The 16124-nt window shown below is 28.4% G+C and overlaps 1 protein-coding gene across 2 annotated transcripts in view; it reads right to left on the reverse strand.

Moving 5' to 3' along the window:
• LOC107449499 (uncharacterized) overlaps positions 1-13516 on the reverse strand; it is a 138027-nt gene extending 124511 nt beyond the window's left edge. The window contains exon 1 of one of the 2 annotated variants that reach the window (XM_087156068.1): positions 13358-13516. The gene's annotated coding sequence lies outside the window, so the exon portion shown is untranslated. Of the gene's footprint in view, positions 1-13266 lie in introns of both variants that reach the window. The other variant, XM_087156067.1, reaches the window with a different exon arrangement.
• Positions 13517-16124: the final 2608 nt, after the last annotated feature.

The raw sequence follows: 16124 nt of genomic DNA on the forward strand, positions 1-16124 counted from the left end.
AGTTAATTTGTTGATATGGCCAACAGGCAACACAGAAGACGACATTTGGATTACGCGATGTAAATTCATTGGGAAGTTGGAAAAAGGTCGAATTGTAACCAGTATGGCTGTGGAGTTCAGGATCACCCACAGTATCGTTTCACAAGTTTGAAACACCTTTTAGAGGACAGAAACATCTGTCTAAAGGTTTAGTCATCGCACAACCATGGCAGAGGACGACCGGTATATAGTCCTACAGGCTAGAAGGAATAGACGGCTGAGAGCAGGAGAAATAGCTGGGCACATACATACAGCAAAGTACCGGACGCCCGATATCGCGTTTTACCGTGGTCCAGAGGTACAAAGGTGATTCATTTTCTCGACGGCCAGTACGGTGTGTTCCATTAACGCCAGTTCCCCGGTGGAGCTTTTTAATGGGGTGTTGGGAACATAACTTGATAGATGCGAACTGGGGTTGAGCACTCTTTGTGGATGAGAAGAATTTAGTGTGACCAGGGATTCTGGTCGCATACACATCTGGAGAGTACGAGGAACACGCAATAACCTCTCTAACATTGAAAGAGACAGATTTGGAGGAGGTGGAATTCCTGTATGGGGCGGTATTATGCTTGGTACCCGTACTGATCTATACTTCTTCCAAAATGATTCAGGATTCAGTCACTGGTGCCCGCTAATGTACCAAGGTTATCTTTCCCTATGTGCATCGTTTTAGAGGTGTTGTGGGTTCTGAGTTCATCTGCATAAAGCTACACCCCATCGTACAGAGGCTATCACAGAACTGTTGGAGAGTGAAGATATTGTACGCATGAAGTGGCCGGTGAGGTCCCCGGATTTCAATCTGATTAAACATGAAGGGGACACACTAAGAAGACGCTTGGTGGCACGTACCAAGCCGCCAGCAACAATTTCGCAGCTGCGATTAGTTCAACAACAGGAATGGGAAGCAATTCCTCAAGAACTTCTTAACAACATGGTACTCAGCATGGGCAGACGATGTCAATCCTACATAGTCACAGGTGATCATACCCCATATTAAGAGTAGGAATTTCCTAGCCAATCCCGTGCAACATTGAAGTTTTGGTCATTTGTACAATTGTGTTTTATGCCCATATTTCAATAAAGTTCCTTATTGTTCCAATGGATTACATTTTTTTTTGCAAGTTATTTACTTTCTAATATTCTTACATTTTGAGAATCCTATGGTATGATTTTTATCGCTTTTCAACACTGCTGTTCAAATTACATTTGAAAAGCAACTTCGTCCTTAATTTTTGCACACCAATGTACACATTACCGATGTCATTTTTAATAAATCTTGTTTAATAGTGCAAAGTTGGAAAACCCTTTACCATTCGAATCGCATGACTTAAACACTTCTAAAGTTTCAATGTAATTCTCTGAATACTTCTTGCGAAATATGAAAAAATGAGTATAGAAGTGTTTCCATTATTTTTTTTCTAACTCCTTTTCATATGTGACTCGTCAGTTCGTCGGAAGCATAATTCATCTAAGGCACAATTCGTCACGGACACAATTGGTAGCGATTTCATCGCATACATAGGGACTTTTTAGGTTTAGAGATCAGTAAAAGTTTCAAGCAATTTTTTTTAAACAAAATGAAAAGCAGAATATTCTAAATATATTTTAATCTAAAAAGCGGATTTTTACGCGCTACGGTGATTCAATAAAGCAAACTTTAAATTGGTAGATAAATTGTGAAAGGCGATGGATAAATTATAAAATCACATGAAAACATGCAGAAAAGCTCGATTTAACATATTAGGATAAATCCGCTATTGCGACAAATTTCTTAGTCATCATTAAAATCCCAATAAAAAGGATATTAAAATTATATGTTTATAAAAATTAAAAATTTATTGCCTGCACGAACATTTAATTTTTTAATTTCTTATTTTTTCTTTTTTTGAAACTTGTTTATTAGCTGTTTAAAGCTGCTCTGATATTCTTTCTATTCTATGGTACTGTTTTTTTTGTCTGTGAGAAGATATTCTCCCATCTTGAGTCGAAATCAGTGAGATGGAAAAAGAATAGGAAGGGTCGTTAAAGTAAGTATGGAAGCCTAAATTGTTAAATTTGTGAGTGTAATTTTTTTCAACTAACTTCATCTCTTGGATTTTGGAATAATCTAATCATTTAAAGAACTTTACATTAAAAATTTGCTAGTTAATATTTTTCTTCTTTTTCTTTTTGATTTTGGTGACTGGCAAATGTTTTGTAAAGAAAAACAAGTGTTCTGGAAGCTCTGATTTCAAATTCTATAGTGTTACAGTGTTGACAAAAATGCATTTCAAATTGCTTTAATGAAGTTAACTTCTTGGTAGCCAACAGGAACATGGGAATTTCAAAATAAAATTTATCAACTGCGACACAAATCCCCTTTACTTTACAATTCCGTCAATATCTGATTTAATGTCTGCTCCCGTTGACAGTGGTGAAAGCGATGAAGATGAGTAAAAAATATCAGTAGATATACCAACAACTGATTAAGAGTTTCAAAAGATGAAAACTCTGAATCAATTTTTATTTGCTAATGCAAACCAAAAAGCTTAGTACTAGAAAAAGAAAGTAAGTAGTGAGAGGGATATTGCTGAAATTTTATCTATAAACAAGTAAAGATTACACTTTTTTTTCAATAGTCATCTTGTGTCAATTTTTGAAATATATACTTATATTTTTCCCTCGGTTTTACATTTTCCCATCGTGCGTTTTTTAGCGATAGTCTGGCAGAAAACGTAACATCGGGATAAAAAATTATAAGCATATTTTTCAAAAATTGACACTTGTGAATTGACCATTAGGAGAAAAATGCGTAATCTTTCCTTATTTTTATTTTTTAGACACAATTTCACATCCAATATTTACTATTGTTTGAAAATTTGCATTTTAGTTTACATTTGCAGTGTTTGTATGTTTTGAAACTCTTGGTCAGTTGTTGGTATATCCTCTGACATTTCTTTCTGTAGGTTTTCACCACCATCATCGCATCAAATATTAAATCAGATATTGTAGGAATTAGAAAATGATAGGGATGTGTATTGTAGTTCATATACGCGCCATCGACTTCAGAAGATATCCAGGCATGGAATTTTATTTTATTTTATTTTGTTTTGTAAGCATTGTTTAACAGTTGACCCAATTTTGGGTTTACGACAACCAATGTTCAACTCCGTAGCCTTGTAATTTTGAATCCAATCTGGAAGACAAGGAAACTTTTCAATATTCCAGGTAGATACCGAGAATATGCTTTATTAAATCCATTTGAAATGCACTTTAGTCGACACTGACAGCCATTGTAGAAATAAAAAGCAGAGTTTCCAGAACATTTATTTTTGCTTTTGAAACATCTTGCAAGTCACCGAAATCAAGAAAAAGAAACAATTAACTAATCAGTTGTTTTATCCTCTCGGAAATTTTACAATTTAATCACCCTTCCTGTGTTTTTTCTACCACCTTTCTGATTTTGATTCACGGTAGAAATCCTCTCTCACAGACAAAAAGTATAGGAAGAATGTCAAAACAACTTTAAACAACTAATAAGCTAGTCTCCCTTTTCAAAAAAAAAAGAAAAAGAAAAAAAAAAGAACCAGGAAAAAGTTTCTACGAGCTTAGTGGAGAAAAAAAATTGTTATGATCTGCAAGAAAAGCGTATCAAGTTATAATTTCTTTAAAAGGGTAACGTAAAATTCGAGATAATTTAACATTACCGATAGACAATTCTCACGAACAGGCAGAATAATGACGTAGAAAGCGGGATAATGTAAAAAACGGACAACGTAAAACCGTTGGTTCTGTGTCAATTCGTCGCGCACAACTTGTTGTAGGACAATCCGTCGTGAGCACAATTCATGGAACAAAATTGTATTCGTACCCTTTTACGAACCTGACATTGTTATCTGAGTAAGTGAGTCATAGTTTCTTAGGTAGTGTTTCCAAAAACCGGAAGAAATTTAGAAAACTTCCGGTGTATCTCTCTGTTTGATATTCTAGGAAGTTTTAGTATGTGATTTGTGTTTAGACTCAAGCCTAATTTCACCAATCATAAGAGCTTTCTGCAATTTATAAATTTTAAAAGGTTTTGAGACTTAAATAAAATTAGAAAAAGTAATATCACAATATAAATAAAGCTTTTTTTCTCATATTTAGCTATATTTGTGAAAAATATCGCAGCTTTTTTTTTTTGAAGGCATCACAGAATACGTATAAGTTTTCCAAATTCATTTTCCGCTAAAATTGAATGGATTCAACAAAAATAAATATAAAAAAGGCGTTATATTCTAAGTAATGCGAACTGTTTTAAATAAGTTTATAACGTCTATTCGTTTCTGCTCTGTTAAACCTAGTTCGTATTTTTTTTAATATTCTCAGTATGCTAAAGGGTATATTTACAAACTACTTTTATTTTAAAAATTATTATACATATGCATCATATATTAATGGTTCTTACTTCATATTGAATTTAATTGTAAAAATAATTTTACTGAATTTTATGAGTTTATTATCTTATTGTAATAATAATTTTTAGTGTTACTGAATATCAAAAATGGTGGCAGTTATTTTCCACCAAGTAGTGTAATGGAACATTCTTAGTGTTCCACTACACCAGGAACTATTCTTGCTTCTTGGAATACTACTAAGTCATGTCTTGGAATACTATTAATGAAAGGTAGTTGCCACCATCTTAAGACACTTTTTTACAGTGTAGTCAACCCTTTGAACCATTAAGCTATGTGAAAATTCGAACAAAAGTTGTTCAGTGTGATAATTTTAACTCATTTCACATCTGTGTATTTATTTAAAAACGATGGAATAGTTAAGGATTTTAGAGTTACGTTTTCAAATGATATCTTCTTTTTGATGTGCAAATAAATATATTTCAGAAATGCTGTACATGTTTTAACTAGTGCAACATTTGAATTCAGTTTCTGACACTTCCCTATTTTTGTATTGGGTTGTTTTTATGGAAAAAAAATTTTTTTTAAAATTATTTACTCTTTAAAAATAAAAAAAGTTTTTAGAAAAATGAAATATTTGAATTTTACTTGATTATATCTGTATTTGTTATCTAATTTCTCTTTAGGTCAAGGCTTTGATTTTAAGGATGAATAAAAACTGTATTAATGCTTAAAAATGTGGCAACAGGTACAAAACAAAAAGATTTTTTCAAAAATCGATGCAGTAGACAGTGATTAAAAATGATATTTAATCAAAAAAAAAAAATAGAATAAATGAAAAATTATAGTTTCCGAAAAAGTTTGGCAAAAATGAACAAGATTGCAATCGCGTATTTCACGTAATCGTGATCACGTAATCATGCAATCTCGATACGTGAAAAATCTATTCATTAAACCACTAATTGGAATTTCGTAAACTTAGCTTTAAATTTACTGCGTGCAATAGTAAAATAAATAAATAAATAAATTAAAATTAAATATTTATTGCGAAATGAGTGGTAAACTCTTATTAACGTCAATGTGATAAGACATAGGTCTTCAACCTGAGTTCCCTGGAACTTTGACGGGGGTTCCATAAAAGTGCGTAATCAAATCGTCCAAATTTAATTTTTATTTTACTGTGTGCAATAGTAAATTGAATTCATAAAGTTAGTTTAAGTATAAAAGTAAATAAAGGATGTAAAAAGTTGGATTTAAAGGTTGAATGCAAAAAAAAAATAAATAAATACATAAATAAATAAAACTTGAATATTCATAGTGAAAGGAGTGGTAAACTCTTATTGACGTCAATGTGATAAGACAAAGGTCTTCAACCCGGGTTCCCTGGAACTTTGTCAGGGGTTCCATAAGAGCGTAATCAAAGCACCCAAATTTTAATTCCTATAAAAGATTGAATCCATAAAGGTAGTTTGGATGTAAGAATAAATAAAGAATGTAAAAAGTTGGATGTAAAGGATGTAAAATAAATAAATAAATAAAAATTAAATATTTATAGCGAAATGAGTGGTAAACTCTTATTAACGTCAATGTGATAAGACATAGGTCTTCAACCTGAGTTCCCTGGAACTTTGACGGGGGTTCCATAAAAGTGCGTAATCAAATCGTCCAAATTTAATTTTTATTTTACTGTGTGCAATAGTAAATTGAATTCATAAAGTTAGTTTAAGTATAAAAGTTAATAAAGGATGTAAAAAGTTGGATTTAAAGGTTGAATGTAAAAATAAATAAATAAATACATAAATAAATAAAACTTGAATATTCATAGCGAAAGGAGTGGTAAACTCTTATTGACGTCAATGTGATAAGACAAAGGTCTTCAACCCGGGTTCCCTGGAACTTTGTCAGGGGTTCCATAAGAGCGTAATCAAAGCACCCAAATTTTAATTCCTATAAAAGATTGAATCCATAAAGGTAGTTTGGATGTAAGAAAAAATAAAGAATGTAAAAAGTTGGATGTAAAGGATGTAAAATAAATAAATAAATAAAAATTAAATATTTATAGCGAAATGAGTGGTAAACTCTTATTGACATCAATGTGATATGACAGAGGTTTTCAACCTAGGTTTGCTGGAAGTTTGAAAGGAGTTCCATAAGTGCGTAATCAAAGCTCCCAAATTTTAATTTTTGTAAAAGATTGAATTCTTAAAGGTAGTTTGGATATAATAATGACTAAATATTTTGCGGGTAAAATAAATCTTAAATTCAATTAAATAATGATTAAGACAAAATAAAGATGTAATAATAAATTTATAAGTTTAAGTAGGATAAAGCTTTGATCAAGAAGTTAACTCAAAAGGCTCCCCAAAGTGTAAAAAGTTACTGCAATAGGACATTATTCAGAATTTTAATTATTTTCTATATAACTTATGAGGTGTATTGATTTTTTCTTCTTCAAAATTTAAAATATCAAGTAGTTAAAATTTTATAATCTACTAGTTTGGTAAATACATCCCATTTTTTCTATAACTGTTTTTAGTCAAATTAAAAAATATTTTGGTCTCCCAGAATGGCTTTGAATCTTTATTGTTTTCTGTCAGAAATCAATATTTTAAAGATTTTTAAAGCATATATATTAAAAGGAGTTTATACTTAGGTTTTAAATTAAAAATTGTATAAACGGAGTTGAAAAAATATATTCAGGGATGACGAGTTTCTTCCACAGTGGAAAAAACCGTGGAAAAAGCCATGGAAAAAAATCGACGGGGAAGAAAGAAGGTTCTTTGTACCCAAATAGAAGAAACATTTTTCAAAAAGAAATATCAAAAATATTAAAACAATTTATAATTGTAATTTAGATTTAGTAATAACATTAATTTTCAAGCTATATAATATATAGTTTTTAAATAAGTAAAAACTAAAAACCAACAATTGGGACAAGTTAATATAATTTCTTAAAGAAATTTAAATAACAGTAGTTTTTCATTACTTTATGTAAACCAGTATAGCAACCCCTAATTTTATAATTGTATAAAGAACAGCTAAAATAACATAATCAGATTTTATTAATGCTAGTAAATGAACAAATCGCATACTAAAGATACCTAAGCAAGATGAAATTATAGAAACATTTCTAAATAAACACATTTTTTCGTATTTCTCAAGAAATACTCAGATAATTGTTTTATTTCTTTAGAAGAGTTTAGATTATGCAATCTCTCACACATTTCAATAAATTTTAACGCTTTTAGCGGTTTGAGGAAGCAACAATAAATTCTGAATGGAAAAGAATGTTTTGGAACACCCTACGCCAAAAAATATAGCGAGAGAATTGTTACTCTTATCGATTACTTTATTTATCACATACAATAACTGCACACAATTTCGTAAACTGATCTTAAATATTCATAGAGATATTGACATTTTATAAAAAAAAAAGACTAATTTTTTTGCGTTACGCTTTCTTACGTAGATTTTGCACTATATTATAAAAAATTTTAAATGATAAGGGGTCTCCCAAAAATTTAAATTTGTGTCATAAAAAATCATAATGAATTATAATACCCTGAAATAATGGTCTGGACAACAAAATGTAATGGTATTAGTAAATGAAGCATGTGAAATAAAATATAATTTAATAGGATGTGGCCCTATATAATGATGGCGTCATTTTTAAGAAATCTTGTTTAACGGTACAAAATAGAATTTGCGGAAAACCCCTCACCATTCACAGCTTTCTTCCCGAATTTAAAAAAAACTACTTAGAAAACATGAGAGAAACTTTTTAAATTTTCAAGATATTCAAATTAGATTTTTTTTTCTTCATAATTTACCAAATACGATTTAGAACAAAATTATGAAGAAAAAGAAATATTTTCCGCGCATGCGTATTATGAAAGAATGATTTTAAATGCTCATTATACATCATTAAAAAAAACGTACATTAATTTAAAACTACAAGTAGCACTCGAATTTTTATAACAATTAGTAAGACTGCTATTTTTTTTCTTTCATGATGAAAAAACTTGCTCGTGGAATGTTTATTTTTTAAAACTAGATCTTTTAGCAGTAAAAAAATAAATAAAACGAACAAGCATCGCACAAAACAGGTATAGATTTGTCAATAATCTTTGCAGTTTTATTTGTGGGAAAGACAATCAACATTTCCGGGGTGATAGTCAAAACGTGTTTTTAATTAATTTGAAGATAGAAAACGCAAGCTTCTGAATGTGCATGGGTCAAACTTGAAAAAACTGGGCTTCTGAAGAAGTTCTAAAAATACTTTTTAAACCTTCACCGAAATGATTCCAATTTAAAAAAAAGAAATGCGGAAGTGTTAGTAGGAAAATTAACATTCTCTTAATAAAAGTTCTCGAGTTCGAGTTAATTTTTTAAAAGCACTTATTGCTGATGCAAGGACAATTTTTTTAGATTCACAATTTGATTATAGTAAAATATTTTTTGTGATTTATCATCATTTCAAAAGAAAGTTCATTCAGGAGGCAGACTCAATCTATTTGGAGCCCAAAAATCGGAAGTGTTACATTATCTATCCATGCTACGATTTATTGCCAACAATCAGTCCTGTCCGGAATCCAAAGGACAATTCCTAACCAGAGTTCGACTAAATACCTTTCAAACTAGTAATACTTATGCTTCGAAATCTGGGGAAATGGATTAATGCGAATATTTATGGAAGATGTATTTTAGGAATATACCAGATGAAACTATATTTTTATTGGATTCTTGGACGCCCTTTCAAAATAGAGATTTGATTGACAGTGTCAGACCAACAGCGTATTATCACGAGACTTAAAATCACTCATTCTCCTAATAAGTAAGTGGAAAAATTTCCAGATTGACCAAACAACTTATTAGTTCCATAGAGGCAATATTTTTAAAATACAATCAGTTTTCCTCACGCGTGAAACACCTGTTCATACATATACGAACATCCAGGGTATCTTGAAAACCCGAATGATTTCATTATCGATGGATCGCTGTATAAAAAACAACGCATCCAGAGCTCGATGTAAGAAATATGCTTAAGTTTTATGCGCATCTTCAATAAGCCTCATATTTGTGATACCTTTAACCTTTAAAATCGACGCAAATCCATAATAAGGAATTATCTTTTATGAAATACTGGGTACATGAAAGATACATTTCTCGATTTTCCAAGTGATCTGATGATTGCGAAGATTAGTTTCTCAAATATTTCGTTTGTAAATTCAGTATAAAGTTGTAAAAACATATTGTATTTTTGTTTCAAAAAGGAAAAATTGTCAAGTTTTGATAACTGTACGAGTTTGATTACCGTAAACCAATTTTCAATCGCCTACCTAATGCAATTTAGCAGTTAATTTTCTGTATATGATTTTTCTATAAGTTCTAGCACCTGTAAAAGTTTAATTCTATGAGTTTATCTTGGGAACGTTTCGCTAAAAAACTGTTGATTGCTAGAAACTTTTTAAATTTTCAAGATATTCAAATCAGAATTTTTCCAATATTTACTAAATATTATTCAATAATTACTAAATATTATTAAATAATTACTAAACATTGTTCAATAATTACGAAATATTATTCAATTATCACTAAATATTATTAAATTATTACTAAATATTATTCAGTAATCATTAAATATTTTTCAGTAATTACTAAACATTATTCAATAATTACTAAATTTTATTAAATAATTACCAAATATTATTCAATAATTACCAAATATTATTCAATAATTACCAAATATTACTCAATAATTACTGAATATTATTCACTAAATAAGTTAATCAATATTACTAAAGAATTGAGAAAATTTATCTAAAATATTTTCCGCGGACGTTCAGTATGAAAGAATTGCTTTAAATGCTCATATCTTGCGCAATTTGTAACGGATTTTTATCGTATTTTAAAGCAATAATTTTGTTATTAAATTTCGTTCAATTTTATTGAATCTTTTTAAAGTTGTTGCAAAGAAATAAAAGTAAGACAATAAATAATAGTATCTCCATTTAAACTAGGTTCACGATTTTGCAATTAATGCATATCATAGCCAAAGTAATCGATACAAATTGCAAGTTTATTGCTATATTTTCTGACATAGCGTGCTCAAACTTGCTTTCAATCGTAATTCATTACCTGTCCTTCAAACCTCTGCAAACATTAAACTTTATAGACAAGTATGAGAAATTGCATGACATAAACATCTCTAAAATTATTTAATAAAAAACTAAGTATTTTTTGAAAATGTTTAAAAAATTTTAAAAACCGAAGACGTTTCTTTAATTATTGTAGAGTTGTGTAAATTTTATTTAAGAAATCGAGCAATTTGTTAGGAAAAATCCTCTGGACTCCCTAAAGTCTAAAATTTCTTTGATATTTGTGTTTTTTTTTCTTTTTAAAATTAAAATTAACGTTTTCCCCCTCTAAGGGGGAACTTAAGGCCCATTCCGGGATCCCTAAATATGTTTTCAATTTGATTACAAAAACGTTAATAGAATAATAAACTTGAAACAAAAAACGTTAGTAAATCTGTGACTTTAGAGAGAAAAAAAAAGAATCATGACAATAAGTAAAGACTATTAGAAAAGTAATTCTGTTGGTTGAAAAACTCTTGGTTAAAACAGTTTCCTCTTTATGGTTGGCTGATTGTCTGTCTGACCCTATCTATAGAAAAGTTCATTGAAACAATCTCTTCAGCCTCAGGCTATTTTTCACAATAGAACACTGATACTTCAATGAAATCAAAGAAACTCGTCGGGTTCTGATCATTATTATTACTGCACACCAAAGAAATACTTTTTTACACAATAAATACAATTAAATACAGCGTAATTCCGCTATAATGAACCCTGATATAGTGAACACTCGGCAATAGTGAACGTTTTTATTTGTCCCGTCTGAATTGCTATCTAACAAATGTTATTTCACTCGCTTATACTGCACGGTCTAAAAATTGGTTGCTAATTTATAGTTAGTTCAAATTTACATTTAGCAAGTATTTAGATAATTGTTTATTATTTTTTCTATGTGATAAGTTCAAAAGTTTGCAATTGTGTCATTCAATTGAAAATGCAATAATACAGATCATAAACGAATTTTCTAAACGAGCATTTTGAAATTTTATGATTTTTTTAGCATTTGAAATTTCATGATTTTCTCTAGGTTTAACTGAGATCACTTTTCTCAAAAAAATAATGGAATTGAATCAAAATTTGCTATGAAAAGTTTCTCCCCTGGTTTAGCGTCAATTTTTCAAGCGAGGAAAAATTAAATAAATAAGAAAACCTGTTTGATTGCAGAATGAAACTTGTTTCCGCAATCAAACAGGCGTTTCTTATATCCTTTCAATTGGGATTTCAATATATACTCACTTAAATAGTGTGTCTTTTGTTTCTTTTAAAAAATATGTGGCTATCTTAACGAAACAATGTGTGCAATCTCAAGTGTTACTTTTCGCCCAACTTATTCATCATATCCACTTAGTGTCTTTTTATCTGGTGGAAATGTCTAATTTCTTTACGACAATTAGTTCTGTATTAATGAATTATTCACTAAAATATAAAAGATATTCTTCCAAGGTTGTGCAAAACTTCAATCAAGTTTCAGCTTCTTTGTAAGCAGATCTTGAAAACTGCTCCAAATACTTCCACAATAAAAACTCTCTAATTTTCCGTCTGCAATAAAAAGTTCTTCTGCAATAAAAGTTCTTCCGCCTGCAATAAAAGTACTCACCAGCACAGTTCAAGCAAACTTAGTTGCTTTAAATAAAATAAACATACCTGGTTGTCTTGAATACCAGACCAAAAAAAAAATTAATAATCAAATTGTTGCAAATTGAGAATAACTTCAACTTGCCTACGCAAGATTTCAGTTCTCAATTAAAAAAAATAATAATAATCTAAGATGCTTTTTTTATGTTAAATAAAGTATTTAATAAATAAATACAATATTAAACTAATATTTTTGCTCGACAATTGTATAGCATTGGTCAGTTTTATGAGGTTTTATTCTTGCCAGGGATATAAAACTGTATTTCATTAGGAATATTAAATTACTTTTTCATTTTCGATTTTAAAAAGAGAATTAGTATTATCTCAAATATCTTATGCATCCGATTGGGCGAAAGTCGGCATGCAACTATATTATTAATAAAAAAAAAAGTGATATTTATGCATTACAATTTGTTGTAGAGTTGTTAACGTGACATAAAAAATATGTAGATTTTATCCTCAAATTTACCTTTATTTAAAAAATATTTAATAAATTTTTAAAGTTTACTTAACTTATTATTTTTAATTTTAATTTTAGGGTCCAACTTACAAAAAATAAAATTTTTTAAGGAAGTTTTTTTAAAAAAACACTTGTTTAACCCAATCGGATACTTTATGCGTGCAAAAGTCTGACATAATTTTTGCAACAATCGGGGATAAAATATTAAAAAATTTATTGCATATTTTACTTACTCTTTAATTGTTAACCAATCATTCTAAAGAAAAAAAAATAACTATAAAATATTCGAAGAGTTATTAACGTGACGTAAAAAATATGTAGATTTTATCCTCAAATTTACCCTTATTTTGAAAAATATTTCATAAATTTTTAAAGTTTACTTGATTTATTATTTTTATTTATAATTTCAAAAACCAACTTAAAAAAAATAAAACTTCAATTAAGGCTGTTTTTTCCACAAAACCCAGTCGGTTACTTTATGCATGTAAAAATCTGACATAATTTTTGCAACAATCGATTATAAAATATTAAAAAAAAGAATTATAACACATTTTACTTACTCTATAATTGTTTACTAATCATTCTAATAAAATAATAAAAACTATAAAATAATCAAACTTACCTATTTATGATATATCTTTTTTGATATTTTCAGTTACCAAAATTGGTAATCCATTGGAATGTCTGATATAATAAAAAAGAATGTTAATTACCCAGAAATGTTATCCATAAGCAGAACACAAATAAAAACTATTCCATGAGAAAGGCACACAAACACCACATCCACATACTCCGTTAACAACAATAGCCTCTATGCAACACTAACCAATGAAGGCATGCTTCCGCTCTGTGACGTAGCGACCGGTTTTCTTATCTCTCTCTCTCTTTTTTAATAGATTCACTATTGGAGGAAGTTATTTTTTGAAATATTTTATTTGGATTGTTTGGTTCCTTGCTTTTTTGTCCTTTATAACATGATTTACCAGATTTTATTTTTGGCAAATCACTGATCTTTAGTTACCTTCCTAAAACAATCACAAGTGACGTTAACACAGAAAATAGTTTCAGATTTAATACATTTTTCCAACAATCATGTTTTGCAGGAACGGGGCTTTTTCTTTTAATTAATTTCTAGAAAAAAAAATTAATGAAATCCTTGATCATTAGTTATCTTCCTAAAACAATCACAAGTGACGTTAACGCAGAAAATAGTTTTAGATTTAGCAAATTTATCCAACAATCATATTTTGCAGGAACGGTGCTTTTTCTTCTAATTTAATTTCAAGAAGAAAAAAAAATTAATGGAATCACTAATCTTTAGTTACCTTCCTAAGACAGTCATGAGTGACGTTAACACAGAAAATAGTTTTAGATTTAGTAAATTTTTCCAACAATCATAAAACGGTGCTTTTTCTTCTAATTTAATTTCAAGAAGAAAAAAAAATAATGGAATCACTAATCTTTAGTTACCTTCCTAAAACAGTCACGAGTGACGTAAACACAGAAAATAGTTTTAGATTTAGTAAATTTTTCCAACAATCATGTTTTGCAGGAACGGTGCTTTTTCTTCTAATTTAATTTCAAGAAAAAAAATTATGAAATCATTGATCTTTAGCTACCTTCCTAAAGCAATTACAAGTGACAGTAACACAGAAAATAGTTTGAGATTTGGTAAATTTTTCCAACAATCATGTTTTGCAGGAATGGTGCTTTTTCTTTTAATTTAATTTCAAGGAAAAAAATAATGAAATCACGGATCTTTAGTTACCTTCCAGAAACAATACCAAGTAAAGTTAACACAGAAAATAGTCTTAGATTTAATAAATTTTTCCAACAATCATGTTTAGCAGGACCGGTGCTTTTTCTTTTAATTTAATTTCATGGAAAAAAATAATGAAATCACTGATCTTTAGTTACCTTCCTAAAACAATGAAAAATGACGTTTACACAAAAAAAAGTTTTAGATTTAGTAAATTTTTCCAACAATCATGTTTCGCAGGAACGGTGCTTTTTCTTCTAATTTAATTTCAAGAAAGAAAATTCTTGAAATCACTGATCTTTAGTTACCTTCCTAAAACAGTCACGAGTGACGTTAACACAGAAAATAGTTTTAGGTTTAGTAAATTTTTCTAACAATCATGTTTTGCGGCAACGGTGCTTTTTCTTCTAATTTAATTTCTAGAAAAAAAAATTTATGTAATCCCTGATCTAGTTAGCTTCCTAAAATAATCACAAGTGACGTTAACACAGAAAATAGTTTTAGATTTAAGTAAATTTTTCCAACAATCATGTTTTGCAGGAACGGTGCTTTTTCTTCCAATTTCACTTCAAGAAAAAAAGATAATAATGAATTTTTTACTGTTTGAGGAATATTTTTCGATTCATAATGAATAAGAATTCGATTCATAATCAATAACCTCAAGTGAAGGCACACAGATTAATTATACATTTTAGATTTAGTAAAAATCTGTTATTTTTAAGCTGTTTTTTCTTCAATTTTCACCCCATAACTTCAAAAAATAAATATAATAAATTTTTTATTGTTTGAAACAGATTTTTCGATTCATAATCAAAATTAAAATCAACATAAAGATTGATCAATATAGCAAGTTTTCTAAAAAACGGTATAGAAGTTTTCCCTAGATGCCCCATTTCTAGGAGAGCCTCAGCCAGTCGTATTTTATATATATATATATATATATATATATATATATATATATATATATATATATATATATATATATATATATATATATATATATATATATATATATATATATATTTATATATATATATATATATATATATATATATATATATATATATATATATATATATATATATATATATATATATATATATATATATATATATATATATATATATATATATATATATATATATATATATATATATATATATATATATATATATATATATATATATATATATATATATATATATATATATAATTGAAGGTTTCTTTGAATGGAGAGAGAATATCATTAAAGATTTTAAAATCAATATTAAAAGGGACAAATTAGTTTTTCAAAAGGATTTAATTTTTAACTCTGTTTTAAGACAAGATATTAAAAATATTCAAAATAAATTTTGTATAACCACTGTTGATAAAGCTAGTAATAATTTTGCAATTATTTGAAAATTTTTTTACAAACAACTTCTTTCCAATGAACTTAATAGCAATATTACCTACAAAAACTTAACACCAACAGTGATATTATTATTAATAAAATTAATGCTATCTATAAAAGACTTAAAATTAAACCAAATAATATTAACAATTTTCCTTTTCTTTTTGCCAATCCAAAATTCCATAAGACTCCAACCAAATTCAGGTTTATTGCAAGTGGCGTTAATAGTAACATGAAAAAAATCGGTATTTACTTTGAGAACATTCTTAAAAAAGTTTATAACAAAATTAATAAACTTACTAAAAATAATAACTATTTAAATTGGAAT

Source organism: Parasteatoda tepidariorum, chromosome 12 (genome assembly GCF_982258835.1).
Source record: "Parasteatoda tepidariorum strain Cologne lab strain chromosome 12, Ptep-v5.0, whole genome shotgun sequence".
Classification (NCBI taxonomy): Eukaryota; Metazoa; Arthropoda; class Arachnida; order Araneae; family Theridiidae; genus Parasteatoda; species Parasteatoda tepidariorum.